Genomic DNA, 20,905 nt, shown 5'->3' with positions numbered 1-20,905 from the left:
TGCTGAAAAGAGAAGAAAGGAAACATAACGTGTTTCTTCAGGTGTGAGAAAGACAGGGCAGTAAGCAAAGATAATTTTCTTTATCTTTGCTTACTGCAGTTTATCTTTGATGACAACATCAAAGAAGTTAGGAAGTTTTACGGCTAACAGCTCCACATCAACTTCCTTTTATAACTAACCTCATCAGATCCCTCAACTCCCAACTCTTCCAATTTCTCACTTCAGAGAAGGATAAAAAACTCAGTCATCCTCTACAGAGAAAAACCATCAACACCCCTACCACCTCCACCAATCCTAACCTTGCTTTTACTATACCCTCTGACCTTTCCCTTTCACCCCTTTGCATCCTCAGCTAACATATTTTAAAATTACAATAGACTGTATAGTATTTATGTTTAAAATTAAGGTAAATATGTCAAAATATCAAAATCCAACTGCACAGTGCTATCGTAACAATGCTTGTCAAGTTCTCAAAAAACCTGCATTTTATTTTTAAAATATTTCAGCAGAGGATTCAACTGGAGTATAAATGAAGATTCAACGATACTTTTTCTTGGGTGAATATGGTTTTCTAGGGAGTTGCAATGTTGGGCATTATTGGACATTTCCCGGTGACCCTGACACGTGTTAAACACTCGCATTTCCTGCAAATATTAAAATGGTTATGGTTTCGCTGAGAAATCCAATCGACTGAAGACAACGTTTACATCGCAAAAGAACCCCGTCCCTGGGTGGACTTGAACTACAAACTCTTCAGTTAATAGCCGAACGCGCTAACCAATTGCACCCCAGACACTGACTGGCAAGCCCTTCTCTCGAATCACAAGTTTTCGGTTAAAAAAAAAAATCTCTTACCGTTTATTTTGCCAGCCGGTAATATTTCTTCTGCACTGATAACCAAGAATTGAAATTCATTTTTCGCAATCTGTGTGAATTTAATCAAAAACAAGTTTTCCAGAAAGGAAATGAACACATGCATTTAACGAAATTAAGCCCTTTGTGATTGCCCGAAATGATACGTTCTGTACTACAAGATAGGAAGAAAGACACGGCTGGGATTTGAACCTCCGTTCTTTTGTTTGATAGAGAAGCGTTTTAACCAACTAGGCTACGGTGACAGGACAACAGTCACCTTTTACAACCGCTTGGACACACCGCTCTAAGACATCTGCGTTCAGTAAGCGCTGAACCTGCGCTCAGAGCAAATTGCCTCTTTTACATAGCAGCCCCGACACTGAGAAACGAAGAGAACTGGCTTTTATCTGGCATTTTCATGTCCAATGCGTTTGACATCTCCCAAGGGCGACAGAGTTCTTTTGCGACACTATTTCTTCTTCTTTTTTATTTCTGTACGCTTTGATAAAAAACGAGAAATCGTGCAAGGGAAAAATGTCTTTTTTTTCATAGAGAAAACGTGCACCAGGAAATGTTCTGTTGAGAAGAAATGATTTAACATGATACGTGACCTAATTTATCGGAGCAATTGCTCAACCAGCAAGGTCTGGAGAGGTTGGAGAGACCGGGGTAAACCCAGTGGGCATTGGTTCGTCGAATATACATATATTTACGGCGAAATTACGTCTATACGTATATATACGTCGCCTAGACGTATAATCAACGTCGAATTGCAACCGTAAAATCGACGACATGAATAAACGCATATATAACGTCGAAAACACATCTAACACAGTGCCTGAGGCTTTTTACTGTAAATTACGAAGTAAATTATTTTGGCAGTAATTAATTTACACGTGTATAATAAATATAGTAAATATAATAAATTAATTACTGCCAAAATAATTTACTTCGTGCACTGTGCAGAGTGCCGTATACTCCTAGTTGCGGCACACGCGATACATACAGTAAAAAGCCTCAGGCACTGTGTTAGATGTGTTTTCGACGTTATATATGCGTTTATTCATGTCGTCGATTTTACGGTTGCAATTCGACGTTGATTATATGTCGAGGCGATGTATATATACGTATAGACGTAATTTCGCCGTAAATATACGTATATTCGACGAATCAATGCCCACAGCTTGGCATACAAGGGTTTTGCTGAGGGGGTCTTGCCACCTGCCTGAAAAAAACAGTAAAATGTTTGAGTGCCTATAGAGTTTCTATTTTTATTTTCTTGACAAAAGTTGATACCATTTCCTGGACACCCCGTCCCCCATCAGTGCGCGGTGCCCGGGGAAAAAGCTGTAGGGGGGCGTCTGAAATTCTGAGGGGGGAGTGATATTTCGGTTGAAACGGAGCTGTACGGTGCAGCTACCCAAATGAAATCTCGCAGCTATGCCATTGATTAGTGCTTCACGATAGAAGATAACGACTAGCAATCTGGTATTTGCGATGAAGTTCAGTTTCACATTTTTCGTCATTCTCACGGTTTGTATTGCCTGGAGCGAAAAGTACCATAACCGTTCATTTTTGCAGCTACATGGACGTTCTGAATCGTTAAGAAAAAAATGTTGTAAAACCAACAGAAAGCACAGACTGCTATAACTAGTCCTAGTTATATAACGATTTTAAGTATAATGATAAACTACTGCAAGGAATCGGTCCACCTGAGCAAACAGGATCGTAATGTTGACACTCAATAACGACACTGATATGTGCAGTTCCTGGACGGATAGCCCTCCTGCCCATCAAACAGACTGAGTGACTGTTCGTGTCATTTAGTGTTGTCTGACCATTGACAAAGTACAACTATTTTTTTAGGGCGCAAATTAAGTTAGGTAAATCTTTTTGTCCAAAACTGAAGGGGTGACATTCCCCCCTCCCCCCGTGATGCCAGGCCTGTCCCCATCCTATTCCATAATGTCATTATATATAATACCACACAACAGTGACCGATCCTTACTAACTGCATGCGTTAAAATTGCACATCAGCTCATAGCAGGGGGCACATAGCCGCGATGTATTATCAATGTTAAATTTCAACCATAATATCGACAACATTAATAAACGCATACGTTGAGAAAATATCGAACCCAGCATATTTTCCGGTTATATACCACAATGCATTGCTAGTATTCGTTGGTCACCATTTTGGACACGTTTTTCAAACGTAGAAGTATATCTGCAAATATTTCAGCAATCCTCTTTTGACGAGTAAGTGTGAACAATAATAATACTATCTGAATACATACAGATCTTTCTTAATATTATTTTGATTAAAATAGTACGTGATAAGCAAAAAAATGGCACATAAAATAGTGTGAATGGGGAAGATGACACAAAATCGTTTTCCCGTTTCTCTTATTCTTATTCTATGTTGTACTTTCAAACTTTGGGTACTCTTTAATTAGGACAGACTTTATTGCTCAACTGCTATGATGCAAGCCAAATTTTATACATTTATTTCAGCTTTGAGCTTAGTAAACCGTTCATTTTTTAGATTATACTAAAGAAGATATTAATCATCATTTATTTGGGAAGTAATATTATATAATTTTCTCCTAGCTGCGGTGCTGAATTCCCACCCTACATCAACAGAAAAAGAAATAAAGGAGCACGCAATGTGTTACTTGAAGAATGCATATGCAAGGCAGGGGGCCAGGAGATCTGGACTCTGAAAATAATAGGTTTTTGGTTCTAACTGTTAGGACAATTAGACAGGGTTTGCAAATAGTGGACAAAAATCGTCTTAACTTCCATTGTAATATTTTTTTCTTGGAAATATAGAAGTTGTACATTTTAAAATGTATATTTGAATCAAAATGTGGTTTTGAGTTAGTGTGTTAATGTAATTAGTTTTGTGTTTGTCATTACTATACTGTATATTGCCATGTTACCAGAATTTGTAGCTGAAGTTTAAGACTAGTTGTGTTTTTTATGATTATTGCCCATATGTTGATTGTTGATTGATTGTATACAATGTATAATTTGAAATACGTATGTTTCAGGTGTGAATGTGTATTTTCAGAATAAATTTCTAAACCTAATCATTGGCTTGGTTTACTTGTTTCTACACCTATAAAATCTATCTTTGATGTATAATACACCTCTAATGTTATCCGTATAATAGACCTCTAACCATATACGTATAATAGACGTCTAAAGTTATACGTATAATAGACCTCTAACCATATACGTATAATAGACGTCTAAAGTTATACGTATAATAGACCTCTAACCATATATGTATAATAGACCTCTAAAGTTATACGTATAATAGACCTCTAACCATATACGTATAATAGTCCTCTAAAGTTATCCGTATAATAGACCTCTAAAGTTATCCGGAACTCCAACCATATATGTATAATAGTCCTCTAAATTTATCTGTATAATAGAACTCCAACCATTTATGTATAATGAACGTCTAAGCATAGACGTATAACTGACGTATAACTTTAGACGTATATTAGAATTTCATTCTAGACGAATTGTAGACCACATTTAGACGTCTAAGGTATACGTTTAATAGACGTATATTATACGTCTTTTGCCCACTGGGAAGTTAGCTCGAAGTTCGAAAACGATTTTGGCACGCCTGTAGCGCTTTCACGAAACCTCTTAGAGTTGCGAGAATGCTTGTTTTGTGTATAAAATACATTGTGGATGCTTTCTCAGCCTTTACTTTTTCGATTTTATGACATTTTTTTGACCATGCACGAATATTCTTTTGTCCATATCTTCGCAATGGAAGCACAGAACGCCGTCAAACCAAATGCATTTTAAAGACCACGACTTGTGGATATTTCCACAGCCTTTACATCAAACTATCAGTGAGCTAATTATCTTTTTTTAAACCTCCGGTTTTTCATCGATGCGTAATTACGCACAAACTGGAACCCGGGGGACCGCTGTGTGCACACGTTCACAACGCGAGAAATACTGTTCAATACGGCTTCATGCGAAAAACCCATATATGACCATAGGAAGCAGAACAGCGCAGTCTCCCATTACCCAGACTGTAAGCACGGGAATAAAGCTTTGTTTGATTTCTGAAACCCTTCCTTTACGTCCTGTTTTCATTCAGGTAAGGGTCAACTATATTCACAATACTACTGACAGCAGGAAGATTAAAATAATCTTTACTCAGCAGCTTATTAAAAACAGCTCCCATGATGTTCATACCGACTTTTTACACAGAACACTGACACAGCTTTGTGTTCTGAATCTCTTTTTCTCTTGCTTTTATTTAATGTGGCACAATGCACTGGGATAGGGGTATTCTGTTCACAAACCAATAGCATTTAAACCACAGCACCCACAATGCTGCAGGTAAGTGTTTTGCACACTAAGCAGGTCATCTGACTATTCCCAGCTTTTTAGGGTTATGGAACCTTTATTTTTTTATGATTTTCTGAAGATAACACTACAGGTAACACACTGGGGTAGGTGGGTCTTCTTCATGGCTCAATAGCATTTCAAATATAGCAGCCACACTGCTGTACCCACGTGTTTTACACACCAGACAGGCCCCCAAACCTCATACAACCTTACTGTGGCTGTGGCCCCTTTCTTTATTTTGTAATGAGTTTCTGAAGATAACACTACAGGTAATACACTGGGACGGGTGGGTCGTCTTCATGGCTCAATAGAATTTCAAATACAGCACCCACACGGCTGTACCCAAGTGTTTTACACACCAGACAGGCCCCCAAACCTCATACAACCTTGCTGTGGCTGTGGCCACTTTCTTTATTTTGTAATGATTTTCTGAAGATAACACTACAGGTAATATAGTGCCATAGGTGGGTCGACTTCATGGCTCAATAGCATTTCAAATACAACAGCCACACTGCTGAAACGAAGTGTGTTACACACCACACAGGTCCCCTAACCTCATACAACCTTGCTGTGGCTGTGGCCCCTTTATTTATTTTTTTAATAAGAATTTTAGTTTTTCAATATGGCACCATTAGACAGGCAGTACATGGGGATTGGGGGGTGCTATTCATGAGTCAATAGCTCTTCAAGCACAACAGCCACAGTGCTGCAACCAGGTGTTTTACACCAGACATTTCCCCTAACCTTATACAACCTCGCTTTGAGTTGTGGAATATTTCTTTATTTTTTAATGTGAAGGGGCAGGCCTCCTGACCTTTCACAGTCATGCTTTGTTGTGTGCAACTTTAATTATCTTTTTAGGATTTTTTGAACATGGCAACTTCCACCGAGACGGGTGGGGGGGTGTGGGGGTGCTCTTCAATAGCTTTTTCATCTATACACACAAACAGATGTAACCAAGACACTCAGAACCTGTCACGCAGGGGCTGACTGCTGAGGATAGGGATCCAATGCGTGCCCTTTGTAGGGTTGGCGCGAGACGCAGGCGTAGTCGGAGTAAACAGGCAGGGGCCCGAGTCCGGGAAGGCGTAGTACAGGCGTAGGCACAGAATCGACAGGCGAAGGCGTAGTCGAGGGACTGGCAGGGGTCGGAGTCCGGGAAGGCGTAGAAGTTGCGTCGGTAGGCAGAGGCGTAAACGAAGAGACAGGCTGGGGTCAGGATCCGAGAAAGCGTAAAACAGGCGAAGGTTCAAAATCGAGTGGCTAAAGCGGTTGTCGGAAAAGCGGGGTCGAAGTCCAGGGGAGAAGTCATAGTAAGGCAAAGGCGCAGTTAGTAGGTAAGCTCCGGGAGAGAATCTCAACCGTGAGCAATGACCGGGAGACAGATGAGGGTTTAAGTAGAGGACTGATTGACATTTGCACGTTTGGTATGGGGAGAGCTCGAGGGAATGCAGGAGCGCCTGCCTGCGTGAGGGAGATTCATGACAGAACCAACAGAATCAACCTGAACTCATAGAAAAACAAGAATGCCCCCGTGACATCTGAATCCCCCTCCTGGACCACTCTGGTATCAACACCCACAAACCCATCCATACCAGCTAACAAGACTCAGAATCGGTGCAACCCTCCAACCTGGACCAAGAGCAGGATGGGACAAGAACCTACACCACACTACGTACACAGGTTTGTATTTTTGGCTGAAGATGAAAATGTCTAACATAGATTGTTTTGGTTCTAGCAAACAATAAAAATAGTTGTTAAAATCCAAACACACATAATGAGATCACTCTCTGTCAGTATGTGTAACATTCTGGGTCTGGGCTCCTCTGTATTGGGGCTAAAGAGAGTTCAACAACATTATTAAATGCACTGACATCATAATCTGACAAGATCCATTGTTTAGGGGAGACTTGACCACCCACTGTCCCCCTGGTATCGTGAAGCTCATTGTCCTTTAGCTTTCCAAAACCAGAATCACTTGGGACTCCGGGGGGATCGGTGTATGCAAAATATGAATTCCTTATGCAAGAAATTGTATATGGTCAATATAGCGATCACATCTTATCAGCAGATGGTAATCTCCAAGGATCAAGTAATAGGTTTATTCCACGCTGAAAAATGATCAAATGATTGATGAACCCAAGTGATTTGAAAGAAATGTTAAACAACTCAAAGCGAGGTTGTATAAGGTTAGGGGAGCTGTCTGGTGTGTAAAACACCTGGTTGCAGCACTGTGGCTGTTGTGCTTGAAGAGCTATTGACTCGTGAATAGCGCCCCCCTATCCCCATGTACCGCCTGTCTAATGGTGCCATATTGAAAAACTCATAAAAAAAATAAAGAAAGGGGCCACAACCACAGCAAGGTTGTATAAGGTTCTGGGGGCTGTCTGGTGTGTAAAACATTTGGTTTCAGCAGTGTGGCTGTTGTATTTGAAATGCTATTGAGCCATGAAGACGACCCACCTATCCCAGTGTATTACCTGTAGTGTAATATTCAGAAAATCATAAAAAATTAAAGAAAGGGGCCACAGCCACAGCAAGGTTGTCTGGTGTGTAAAACACTTGGGTACAGCAGTGTGGGTGCTGTATTTGAAATGCTATTGAGCCATGAAGACAACCCACCGATCCCAGTGTATTACCTGTAGTGTTATCTTCAGAAAATCATAAAAATTTAAAGAAAGGGGCCACAGCCACAGCAAGGTTGTACGAGGTTTGGGGGCCTGTCGGGTGGGTAAAACACTTGGTTTCAGCCGTGTGGGTGCTGTATTTGAAATGCTATTGAGCCATGAAGATGACACACCTGTCCCAGTGTATTACCTGTAGTGTAATCTTCAGAAAATCATAAAAAAATAAAGAAAGGGGCCACAGCCACAGCAAGGTTATATAAAGTTAGGGGGCCTGTCTGGTGTGTAAAACACTTGGGTACAGCAGTGTGGTTGCTGTATTTGAAATGCTATTGAGCCATGAAGATGACCCACCTATCCCAGTGTATTACCTGTAGTGTTATCTTCAGAAGACCCTAAAAAATATAAAGAAAGGTTCCACAACCCAAAACAAAGCTGGGAAAAGTCAGAGGACCTGCATAGTGTATAAAACACTTGCAGCATTGTGGGTGCTGTGGTTTAAATGCTATTGGTTTGTGAACAGAATACCCCTATCCCAGTGCATTGTGCCATATTAAATAAAAGCATGAGAAAAAGAGATTCAGAATGCAAAGCTGTGTCAGTGTTCTGTGTAAAAAATCGGTTTGAAACATCATGGGAGCTGTTTTTAATAAGCTGCTTGGTAAAGAATATTTTAATCTTCCTGCTGTCAGTAGTATTTTCAATATAGTTGACCCTTACCTGAATGAAAACAGGGCGTAAAGGAAGGGTTTCAGAAATCAAACAAAGCTTTATTCCCGTGCTTACAGTCTGGGTAATGGGAGACTGCGCTGTTCTGCTTCCTATGGTCATATATGGGTTTTTCGCATGAAGCCGTATTGAACAGTATTTCTCGCGTTGTGAACGTGTGCACACAGCGGTCCCCCGGGTTCCAGTTCGTGCGTAATTACGCATCGATGAAAAACCGGAGGTTTAAAAAAAGATAATTAGCTCACTGATAGTTTGATGTAAAGGGTGTGGAAATATCCACAAGTCGTGGTCTTTAAAATGCATTTGGTTTGACGGCGTTCTGTGCTTCCATCGCGAAGATATGGACAAAAGAATATTCGTGCTTGGTCAAAAAAATGTCATAAAAACGACAAAGTAAAGGCTGAGAAAGCATCCACAATGTATTTTATACACAAAACAAGCATTCTCGCAACTCTAAGAGGTTTCGTGAAAGCGCTACAGGCGTGCCAAACTCGTTTTCGAACTTCGAGCTAACTTTACCCCGGTCTCAAACCGGGTGCAGTGCAGATTTTAGTTCTCTTGCTGGTAGAAACGAACTTCTGAATTTTCGACTTTTCGTTTAGCTTGCACCATGGAAGATACGGCAGCCGCGCCGAGAAGCTTTGCTTATGCTCAGCTTTTTCCATCGCTTCTACTGAACCGCGGAGTATTTGTATACAGAACACAAGATATGGATGGAGTCGTACAGATTTTATTAAATAGCCAGTGGATCTACAGAAGCTCCGGATGCCGTGAGACGTGCTACATTACTGCACTGTATCGGGGCTCCCGTGCAGCGGATTTTCGCCAACCTCCCTGGAGAAAAAGGTACATATGAACAGACTGTAGCTGCCTTAGACGCTTACTTTACACCGCGGAGAAAAGTGGTTTTGGAACGGCATACATTTAGGCAGAGAACTTAGTCTCAGGACGAATCTGTTGATGCTTTTGTGACTGCATTAAGAGAACTGGCTAAATCTTGTGACTTTGGAGTATTGGAAACTGACATGTTAAGAGATCAACTTGTGGAAAAATGTGCACATACTGTAAGAGACTATAAATTGCTGCAGGAGGAAGTGCTGACATTAGAAAGAGCTCTTACGGTCGCTAGAATTCATGAAGCAGCTCAAGCAGAATCAAGAATGCTTTCTGACCACAGTGACAAAGTGACACTGAACGGGGCGCTCGCTCAAACTTTACAAACAAAAGCCCAACAGCAGGACGCAGTCATGCAAGAGATATAGAAGAACAGGGGACGGCTGACATTACATGTTACAGGTGCGGACTTACAATGCACAAAGCAGATAAATCCGGAGCGTGAACATCACGTCCGAGTTTAAGGACAGCAACATCAGAGATTGGAAGCTAGGGAGTTTCAGGTCTGTGTTTTTATTATAGGTTCAAGAAAGTCTGAATACCTTTGCAAGAAGTATTTCAGAATCCCACTCAAATCCAGTACGAATGCCGCATAAATCTGCATTGTACAATTAGTATATTGTTTGTCCTGAATCAAACACGCCTTATGAAGCATTTCTAAAACAGGAGAGATCGTTAGGGAATGCGTCTTCCTGTAAAAATAAAATGACTTCAAGGGCACTATAAGCAGAGGTGTGAAAGCCTGCTCTACAGAAGAACTATAGATGTCGAGATTTTACCACATCTCAAGCATCTCAGAAAACGAGGTTGTGGTCGTTTCCACGCGTTATAAAACCACTAGGTCAAACACAAGAGCTGAAGAGCCGCTGTTGAGAGTAACGCGGCCGAGGGCTCTAAGGAGCTGGCTTAAACCTCCAGTCTCTTCAGGAGCATCTGTTGGAGTCGCACTGCTACAGCGTATCTCCTTGTTAAGTATCCCTTTTATTGTTGTTGCTGCCTCCAGGCGATGTAAATCAGATTCAGAAAAAAAATAATTTGAACAACGTTATTTCCATGTTTACTTTAAGGCGCAGTGGCCAAGTGGCTGTTTCATGTGTCTCCACTTTCCTTTAGTTTCAAAGTCTTCAAAAAACTCGCAATGTAGGAGTCTCAATAGTAAGAGAACATAACTGTCGCCAGTGATTAGTATTCTTGCATATCCTGCCTTGTTTTTTAGTCGACAAAGCTTGTCTCTCTTCACACCCATCTTCCGAATGATCGCCTCAGCAGTGGGAAGGAACGTGCACTTGGTACAACCCCCCACTCCATGATCTGATCACAAACAGATCGGGTGAGCTGTCAGTCCAGGTTGGAAGTAACGTTCGAAAGCACTAAAAATCTGACTTAGGAACAAGAAGACCATGTTTTTTTAAACGAGTAAACGATAAAATAATATACTGCCTGCAAGACTATGTCAAGTTCAAGTTCAAGTCCAAGTTTATTGTCATTATACTCATACACAGGTATATGGTATAACGAAATGCTATTTAGCTAGCTCTCTGACATAAGTAGTACAAAGAAAAAAACACAACAACAATACAATTGTATAACAAAAGAAAGACAGAGACAACAACCATGTGCAAAAAACAACAACAGGCAGTGTGCAAAACAACAAAAAGGTAACAGGTTATGTGCAAAAACATGCATCAAAAGAATGAAATAAAGGGATAGAAATGATGGGGAGTGAGCTTTTGACATGTATGGTAGAGGTAGATTTTCAATGTGTGTTTGGGTTTTTGGTAAGAAAGAAGGCACTGTGAGGTTCAGATAATAGGTGAGAGGTGAGGTGAGTGTGAGAGAGGCTGGGCGTTTAATAGTTTGATAGTGCGGGGGTAAAAACTGTCTCTGAGTGGTAGTCCGGACCCGAATGCTCCGGTACCGTTTTCCATGTCATGCTAAACGCCACAAATTGTGTTCGTCCAGTCGTCTCAATCGTCCTAAAGTTATGGAAAATCGGATGCGACTGGTTCAATCAGCACACATTTTTTCAGGATAGTCGAGCGGTTTAAAACAGCAAATTCACAGCTTCGTGTCTTTTAAGCTTTGTGTTTCACTCTCCAAATAGAGGCACGGGTTCAAATCCCACTTCAGACAGTCAGGCGTTTTACCCTGTCTTTTTTACCTGCCTTTACACTGTTTCAGTCTTGTTGTGCTCACTGACAATCACAGTACGAGGAAAACGGAGAAACTGCTTAGCAAAAACATAACGGACAGAAAAAAGCTTCGTAAACACGTGAATGTGATTAGCAGCAGTAAGGTATGCATTCAAATGTTTAAGGCAGATTTATAAAAACAGCAGAAGAAAGGTGCAGCCTTTGTGAGAATTCATGGGTTTTTATGCTGCTTGGACTTCTTTCAAGCCTATGAGGTGACCCCCGTTTTATTTTCATTTTCAAACTTCAGAACCGAATAACAAAAAGGTTTCATGTGTGACAGCATTCCGTTGCAAATACCGGTTCCACGATGTATTCAGCGACGGGAATGAAATATTTTAGTGCTGGCTCAAATGCGAGGAATTTCAGAAAAACCTGGAAAAGCAACGCTTGCAGTAAATGACAAATCTAAAGCGTGTAGTCGGCATGAACAGAACAACGTAATGCTCTGTAAAAACTATCTGAAGCCGCAATTACTCTTTTATCTCGGGCAGTTCATTCCGATACGATGTTTCTGCAGAATAAATGAAATGCCGAACTCCAAACATGTTGTTGTCATTATTGTTACTCCTGCTGCTGTAGTTTTAAGCTTTAATCAGTGGGTATGTAATGTTGTTAAGGGGCTGGACTACTATGTTCAGTCCAAATTCCACTATGTGAATTTATGCTTTTTTTTAATATAAGCATTAACAATACAATGTGTGCTCAAAAACCGTTACTTATTAGCTTAAGAAGCGGCAGTGTTTTGACAAAATGTGGTATTCGAACAGAAAATGCTGAAGTGTTTAATACTTGCTTGTGATCAGATCTCCCTCGATTTAGACAAACTCTTGTTCGGCCAATGATTTCAGATCAAAATCTGAATCAAGTGGAAAGAAAGCCGAATTACGCTGGGTACTGGGTATCACTGTTACGCCATCAGGTCATGCTAGGAGGATTGGGGGGATCAAATTGACACAGAGGGACCTAATGTGGGGGCTGAACCCACAGTTCTGAGATTAAGAGATTCATGCTCTATGGACTGTGCCTACATTATATAACTCTTGTGCTACAGCAGTAATGTTTCTGGGTGTGGATGAACACGACATAGGTTGACAGCAGGAACACGTGGCCCACAGGCAGTGACAGTATCGCTATCACATTTGGCTGCAGTATATTATGTTGAGAGCAGCAATAACTTTCCTGCAGAGATGGGTGCCTTTAATACAGCGCTTTCAATCGGACAGAGTAACAGGAACTGACCTAAAGTTTCAGCTGTGGATCCATCTCCACATGGGGGAAAGAGACAGTAAAATAGCGATGAAGAAACAGAAAGATTTGTGCTCGCTGCAAAGTAGCAAAGAGGTGGTCAGACACATAAAATAGCTTGGTGATAATTTGCAGCGACAGTTTTATGTTATTTAATACACGGATTTGTTCCTTAAGATGTGTAATTTGTATGTTGGTTGTATGAGAACAGTTTCTTCTAAAGTCTTGTCAATTGACAGTGGAGAGCTAGCTGGTGCACATCTTCAAGAAGACTCTCTTTAAGGCGATTACAAGTTTCTCGAACAAATCTGTGTCATATTTTTAAAATAGTTTAGCTAATGAGCAACGAGAGTATAAATGAATTCTCCCACCCTCCATTCGAAGATAAAACTCCATGTGCGAGTCTAAGTTTCCTTGAAGCTACTGATGTTCGTCATTATTGGACATTCCCGGTGATATTGACTAAGAAGTTCAATTTTTACGTGTTGTAGTTCAACATGTGCAAAACATTCGTATCCCCTGCAAATATCGGCAAGGTCAGTGATATTCTCAACAATTTGTGCCATTGCAATTCGTGCAATTGGTGCCATACTTTTTCGAAATGTATTCCGACATGCCAGGATCAGAGGGTCATATTTAAAAAACTGGTGCATTAAAATTTCTTGTACTTCAGGATTTTGATAGTCTGTTACATTGTCTTTCACACGTCGGTGTCAGAACTGTGAGACATTTTCATAATCGGGGGGGAAGGCCGTAGCAATAAGCAGAAAGTGCAATCACCTTTTCCCAGTGTAAGTCCGTGTTGTGGTGAGTTTTTACTCCGTGTTGTGGTGAGTTTTTTAAACAGCATCCCAGAGAGAAACAGGAGGACTACCAGAGGAACGCCCCAGCACCCACACCCCCAACCCAGACCAGCTCAACCCACAAAGAACAGAACCAGCACCACCCTACAGCCCTCCAACCCAGACCAACGACCGAACAGGACCAGAACCAGCGCCCCACCCCATGCCCCTCACCCAGACCAGCAGCTGAACCGGACCAGAACCACAACCCCTCCCCACCCAGCACAACAACAGAGCCGGACCGAGCCCCTCCTGCACAGCTACGCCGCAGCCTTGGCCAGACCAGCAGTCCCGAGTGGTTTGGAGCTGGGAGAAATCCGGCAGCTCCTGAACCTCATCTGCACCCGGCTTATGAGCTGAACTTCCATCACCCACAGCGACAGACAAAAACCCAGCACAATACTTGTTTCTGTTGATGATGTAAATGTCCGACACAAATTTGATACAGTTCCAGAAAACAATAACAAATTGCAAAGATAATTCAAACGATGACAATGAGATCTCTAAAGATAAGTATGTGGAACATTCAGGGTCTGGGCTCGTCAGCATTTGGGCTGAAGAGCACTGATCCTGAATTTATCAAGGATGTAAAGGAGACAGACATCATGATCCTACAGGAGACATGGTGTCGGGGAGACTTGGCTACCCACTGTCCCCCAGGCTACAAGGAGATCATGGTGCCCTCTGTCAAAAAACCCCAAATCACCCGGGGCAGAGACTCTGGGGGGATCATTGTGTGGTACAGAGCGGAGCTCAGTCACTCCATACAATTAGTAAAGAAAGAAGAGTCACGAGTTTGGCTTAAAATCAAAAGAAATACCATCTGTACAGAAAACGAGGTTTTCCTGTGTGCTGTCTACATCCCGCCCTCAGAATCCCCCTACTACAGTGAGGGAATTCTCCCCAGTCTCCACACGGAGATCGGTCACTTCCAGGGCCAGGGAAACGTGCTGCTCTGTGGTGACCTCAACGCACGAACAGGCACACTGGCAGACTTCACCAGCACACAGGGAAATACTCACATATTCGGACAATCCCCTCTGTACCACACACCGGTCACCTCACACAGGTGCAGCCATGACACCACGGTCAACAGCACCGGGCGCGAGCTGCTGCAGCTCTGTCAAGGGCTGGGCCTGTACATCGTCAACGGCAGGACTAGAGGGGACTCTCTAGGCAGGTTCACCTACAGCTCAGCTCTGGGCAGCAGTGTGGTGGACTACGCCATCACCGACCTGGACCCCTCCTGTATCAGTGCCTTCACTGTCAGGCCACAAACTCCCCTCTCCGACCACAGCCAGATCACACTCTACATGAAGAGAACACACCAGCACAGAGACACACTGACACAGCCCAGCCAGCTGTATGACCTCAACCAGGCATACAGATGGGACACAGACAGCCTAGACAGATACCAAACTGCACTGGGCCATGACGAAATTCAGACACTGATGGACACATTCCTAAACACTCCGTATCAAACCAACAAATTAGGCATAAACTTGGCCACACAAAAACTAAATCACCTATTCCACAAACTAGCATCAAAATCTAAGCTAAAAACAACTACATCAAAAAACAACCAAAAAACAAAAGCAAAAGAAAAGTGGTTTGATACGGAGTGCAAAAACATCAGAAATGCACTACGAAAAGTCTCAAATGAAAAACACAGACAACCACACAACACAGATCTGCGACTCAGGTACTGTGACATGGTAAAACTTTACAAACACACGCTGAAAAAGAAAAGAAACACATACATAGACAAACAACTTGCAGAAATTGAGGAGTCACTAAATCAGAATTGTTTCTGGGAGAAGTGGAACAACTTAAACAAATCAAAACCAGAAGAATTGGCCATCCAAAATGGAACAATCTGGCAAACATACTTTGAAAATCTCTATGAAAAGCTCCCAAATACAAATCAATCAGACCAAAACACCATTTATGAAAAACTCAAAATTTTGGAATTGGCTATCAAAGACAACCAAAACCCCTTAGACTCCCCAATCACTGAGCAGGAGCTACTGGACAAACTCCAGGCCCTCAGACCACGCAAAGCCTGTGGCCATGATGGAGTCATAAATGAGATGCTGAGACACAGCAGCCCAAAGTTGCAACAAGCCCTGCTCAAACTCCTCAATCCCATCATGACAGCCGGATGTTTCCCCGAGGCCTGGAACCAAGGACTGATCACGCCCATCTATAAGAGTGGAGATAAACTCGATCCCAACAACTACCGGGGCATCTGTGTGAACAGTAACCTGGGGAAGGTATTCTGCAGTATCCTAAATACACGAATACTGGCCTTCCTTACCGAACACAATGTCCTGAGTAAAAGTCAGATTGGCTTCTTGCCAGATCACCGCACATCTGATCACATTTACACCCTACACACACTGATAGACAAACACGTCCACCAAAAACACAAAGGAAAAATTTTTGCCTGCTTTGTCGATTTCAAAAAAGCATTTGACTCGATTTGGCATGAGAGATTGTTTTATAAACTACTCCAAAGTGGCATAGGGGGCAAAGTGTACAACATCATTAAATCAATGTATTCAGAGAGCAAATGTGCAGTGAAAATTGGAAACAAAAGGACTAAATTCTTCACCCAAGGCCGCGGGGTGAGACAGGGCTGCAGCCTGAGCCCAACACTGTTCAATATCTATATCAATGAATTAGCAGGAATGTTGGAGCAGTCTGCAGCTCCTGGTCTTACACTACACGACACAGAAATCAAGTTCCTGCTCTACGCAGATGACCTGGTCCTGCTGTCGCCCACAGAACAGGGGCTGCAGCAGAACCTGGCACTGCTGGAGCAGTACTGTCAGACCTGGGCACTGACAGTCAATCTGGACAAGACCAGAGTTATGGTTTTCCAGAAGAAAGCCAGACCTCAGGGAAACAGGTACAAATTCACACTGAACAACAACACATTGGAGCACACATCCAGCTACACATATCTCGGTCTCACCATCAGCTCTTCCGGGAGTTTTGACCTGGCAGTGAAGGCACTGAGGGAGAAGGCACTCAGGGCTTTCTACGCAATAAGAAGGAGGCTCTTCAACATCAACCCACCAACAAGAATCTGGCTCCAAATATTTGAAAGTGTAATCCAACCCATTGCCCTATACGGCAGTGAAGTTTGGGGTCCCCTCACAGACCAGGATTACACCCAATGGGACAAACACCCCACAGAAACTCTGCACATGGAGATCTGTAGAATCATCCTCCGTGTGCAGAGAAAAACTCCTAACAACGGGTGCAGGGCCGAATTAGGCCAGTACCCACTATTGATAAACATACAGAAAAGAATATTAAAGTATTGGCTACACCTAAAAAACAGCGACCAAAATTCCTACCACCACAAAGCCCTGCTGAGCCAAGAGCTGAGCCCAAAACAGAGCCCCCTGAGCCAGCTGGTCCTGAGGCTCACCGACCTGAGCCACACCAACACTAACCAGCCTCAGGACAGCACTGCTAGAGCACCACAACCCAGACTCAACCACATCACAGCACAGATCAAACAGCAATATCTCACACACTGGGACACACACACACAAACACAACATAAACTGGAATGCTACAGAACCTTAAACAGACAATACACACTAGCTGAATATTTGACCAAAATAAAAAATAACAAACAGAAACAGACCCTGACGAAGTACAGGCTCAGTGACCACAACCTGGCCATAGAAACTGGGCGACACAGGCAGACCTGGCTGCCCAGAGAGGACAGGCTGTGCTCCCACTGCCAGCAGGGAGAAATAGAGACAGAGGTGCACTTCCTACTGCACTGTGACAGATACTCTGGGATTAGAGAAACATTCTTCCCGAAATTCAGAAATCTAATCCCAGAGTTCCCACACCTGCCAAAACCACAACAGGTCCCAATCCTACTGGGAGAGGGAGGAGGGAACTCAGTTGATCTGGCAGCCCAGTATGTGATCTCCTGTCACAGCCTGAGGAACAGTGAGTCCGTCTCCCAATAATGCTCCAGCTGCCTACAGTATGTCAATATTATATAATATGTCTTTGTTGTAAATGTCTGTAACATGTCTGTAGATTTTATTTTACTTCTATTTTTTGTTTTGTTCTATGTTAATTTTATTATTTTTATTTGCTTTGGCAACACTGATTGTACCCATCGGTCATGCTAATAAAGCACCTTGAATTGAATTGAATTTTAAAATTGGTTTGCGATTTTCTGAAATATATTCCATACAAAAATATAATTTGGACAGTTGCTATTTATTTGGATATTCCCGTTCAGTGAAGATGTCTACAGTATTCCAGCCGGATAAGTACTGATCGAAGAGAGCCATCTACAGGCGAAAGGCGACATAACATCACAGCAGCACCATTTAAGGTGGAAAGAAAAACACGCATAAGAAGCTGGCGAATAAGAAGCCAACTTCAGCCTCGTAGCAGACTCTGGGAGGCACACTCAAAATAATCATCTTTCCCAGTACTTCAGAGTCATATTTAGATCGCTTTACTGCAATTTTATTTGATTGATGGGAGATGTGAAGCCATCGAGCCTGTACTGCGCTTCACATTGAAATTTAAGCCATTTCTCATGCTTTCTCTCAGTTTCGGGGGTGCAATTGCGTGTAAAGGAGGCGACTTGAAATTGAAACGTGTAATCACCTTACAGAGGGTCTTCACGACGGGGTGCGTCAGCTAGTTCTCCATTATTGTCACTTTACTGGACGTCTGAAGAAACCTATCTACAACGAAAATACAAACTGCACAGTTTAAGGCACATGAAGAGAAATCCGTGTGCTGATTGACTCAAAAAATGTCGCTACAAATAATCCGCCGGGTTGATTTACTTTTCCGGCCACCTCCCTCCGTTCCCCTTTTCTGTTAGCACAATTCTTTTCTTGTATTTTCCTTGCTATTTTACTGTTCCTTTTCCCCATGTGGAGATGGATCCACAACCGAAACCGTTTTCACCCTGTGTTTCTGCAGCGTCAGTCTGTATGAGGAACATAACTCGCACAGCTCCAGTGGCGCAATCGGTCAGCGCGCGGTACTTATACAGCAGTGCACAGCGGAGTCATGCCGAGTTTGTGAGTTCAAGCCTCACCTGGAGCAGTGTCTTTAGCTACTGAAAGCAACTGTTGAGTTTACTCTTAGGTATTTGATGGAGATAAATTAACATCAAACGAACAAGTAAAGGTTTATTTCGAGTCACAATCAAAGAAGGCTCCACAGCTGAAACGTTGTGTTTACTTCTATTTTCAGCATGGAATAAACCTATACTTTTCCATTTGCAGCCCACGCAGGCTGACGCAGGTCCCTACTTAAATTACTATCAGCTGTGTACCTCCAGTTGACCTGTACACAAATATATGAGAGGTCTACTGAGACGAGAGGAGCACTGAAGACTTGATAAAGCTCTCGCATTAGATTCTGTGTTTTTGTTGTTCCCCAGATTTGTTTTTAATGTTCTTTTTCTTTTAAAGTTGTTGTGTTTGATTGTTTTTTTATAGTTGCTAGACTACTACAGGGATTTACCTAGGTTCCCGGGAGACTTCTCGTTTTGTGCTTGTTGTGTTTTCGGGTTACAACTTTTTTTTTCCTGTTGATAGGATCCCACGCATTACTGTGGGACTAGTTAACTTTAGTTCATACATTGTACCTGAAATTACCACATAAACTACTACTCGTTTTTTTTTTTTAAAAAAGGCAAAACTAATTTTTTTTTCTCCTTGCTGCTGATTGGTAGCTACAACGGGTCAGTTGCAACACACTGGCTGCTGAAATATGTCAGCAGCTCTGTAGCAAACCTGTTCTCAATTGCAACAAACCTAAAATAACAGCTGCTGCCCATTAGACATTACTAAAGTAGGAGACTAAGCAGACTAAGCGGAACAATAGATTACATTGGAACTGTTCTGAACGTAGTGGAAATAATATCGTCATTAAGTAATGAACAATTGCTTTCCAGACACTACAATTATTCACAAGGAATTCTATCAATACATATTTTATTAATTAAAGTGTAATATCTTAATAATGAAGTTTAATGTTATCTGTATTAGTAGCTGTATTACAGGTAATGCATGCACAGACTTTATTATACTATAATTCATTTTCAGGTATCCCGGGGACAGAACTGTAATGAAGGAAATGCATATTTAAAGGGGTGTAAGTCCTAAATGTGTTCTGTCACATAGGGGTGTTAATTGAATAGATTTGTTGTATTATTTAATATGATTTGACTCTACACTTGTGTTTCTCAGGAGACAGCATTAATATTGGGGATTTGCGGATGCAGATAATAAGTTGTACTATACAGGCAAATGTATGGTTACCTTAATGAAAAAAAAACTCTTATCATTACCCTTTTCAACATTATTATTTAAGACAGTCTTTCAGAACAGTATTCTCGTATTAGTGGCTATAGTCTAATGATAACGGTGGTGAAACAGGTGAAATGTGCGGAAAGAATTGGAGATGGAACAGGAGACTCATCCAGTCGATAGAAAGCTTGGGTAGGACTGCACGAACACCGTGCCAGTGCTTAGTAGCGTCATTTAAAAACAATACGTGGTTTTACGATATCAACTACTCTACTGTGAGCTCAGCTCCACAACTTGTAATACATAGCCCACATTTTCAAATTAGATACATGTGTTTTCTACGTGTATGTAATTAGTACTTTTTTTGTTTTAACTGATTTAAAATAGAATATTTATAAAACAGACAAAGGGTTTATGTGTCGTGCTGAAATTCACACACAAGCAAGGAAAGATATCGCGCTTAGGAAGAAATCCAGAGTGGAGACACCAGCGATTGAAAACAGCCACATACATGCGAGGTACTGTACTGTATGTGCTCTACCACTGAACTAAACTCCCGACAACTACTGTATCTTTATCTGCGGCACTTTGTTTTAGGAAGAGTGAGGAGTCTACAAGCCTAGAAAATGTTAGAAGAATTCAGAACAAGAGGCTCTGCTTCACCGTTTACTCAGCTTTTGTTGAACAACTAAGTAAATGAAAAATTTTCACTTTTTGATTAAAGAACATAAAAAACACCTTTCTTCCAGCCAGATTCAAACCAGAGAACAAAGAGTGCCCAGCTGTTTCCATTATATTCCTCCGCTCTTACAACTGAG

General features: G+C 41.9%; 1 protein-coding gene and 1 non-coding gene across 2 annotated transcripts in view; one reads left to right on the top strand and one right to left on the bottom strand.

The window, feature by feature from the left end:
- The window catches only part of LOC148665564 (antigen WC1.1-like), a 589,159-nt gene that overhangs the window by 331,153 nt on the left and 237,101 nt on the right, over positions 1-20,905 (bottom strand). The window lies entirely within an intron of this gene.
- trnai-uau (transfer RNA isoleucine (anticodon UAU)) lies at positions 18,783-18,876 on the top strand. Its single transcript has 2 exons — positions 18,783-18,820; positions 18,841-18,876. It is a non-coding gene; the product is annotated as a tRNA-Ile (tRNA).

Source organism: Lepisosteus platostomus, chromosome 5 (genome assembly GCF_059453375.1).
Source record: "Lepisosteus platostomus isolate fLepPlt1 chromosome 5, fLepPlt1.hap1, whole genome shotgun sequence".
NCBI lineage: Eukaryota > Metazoa > Chordata > Actinopteri > Semionotiformes > Lepisosteidae > Lepisosteus > Lepisosteus platostomus.
Note: the sequence above shows the minus strand (reverse complement) of the source record. Positions and strands in the feature narration are given on the sequence as shown.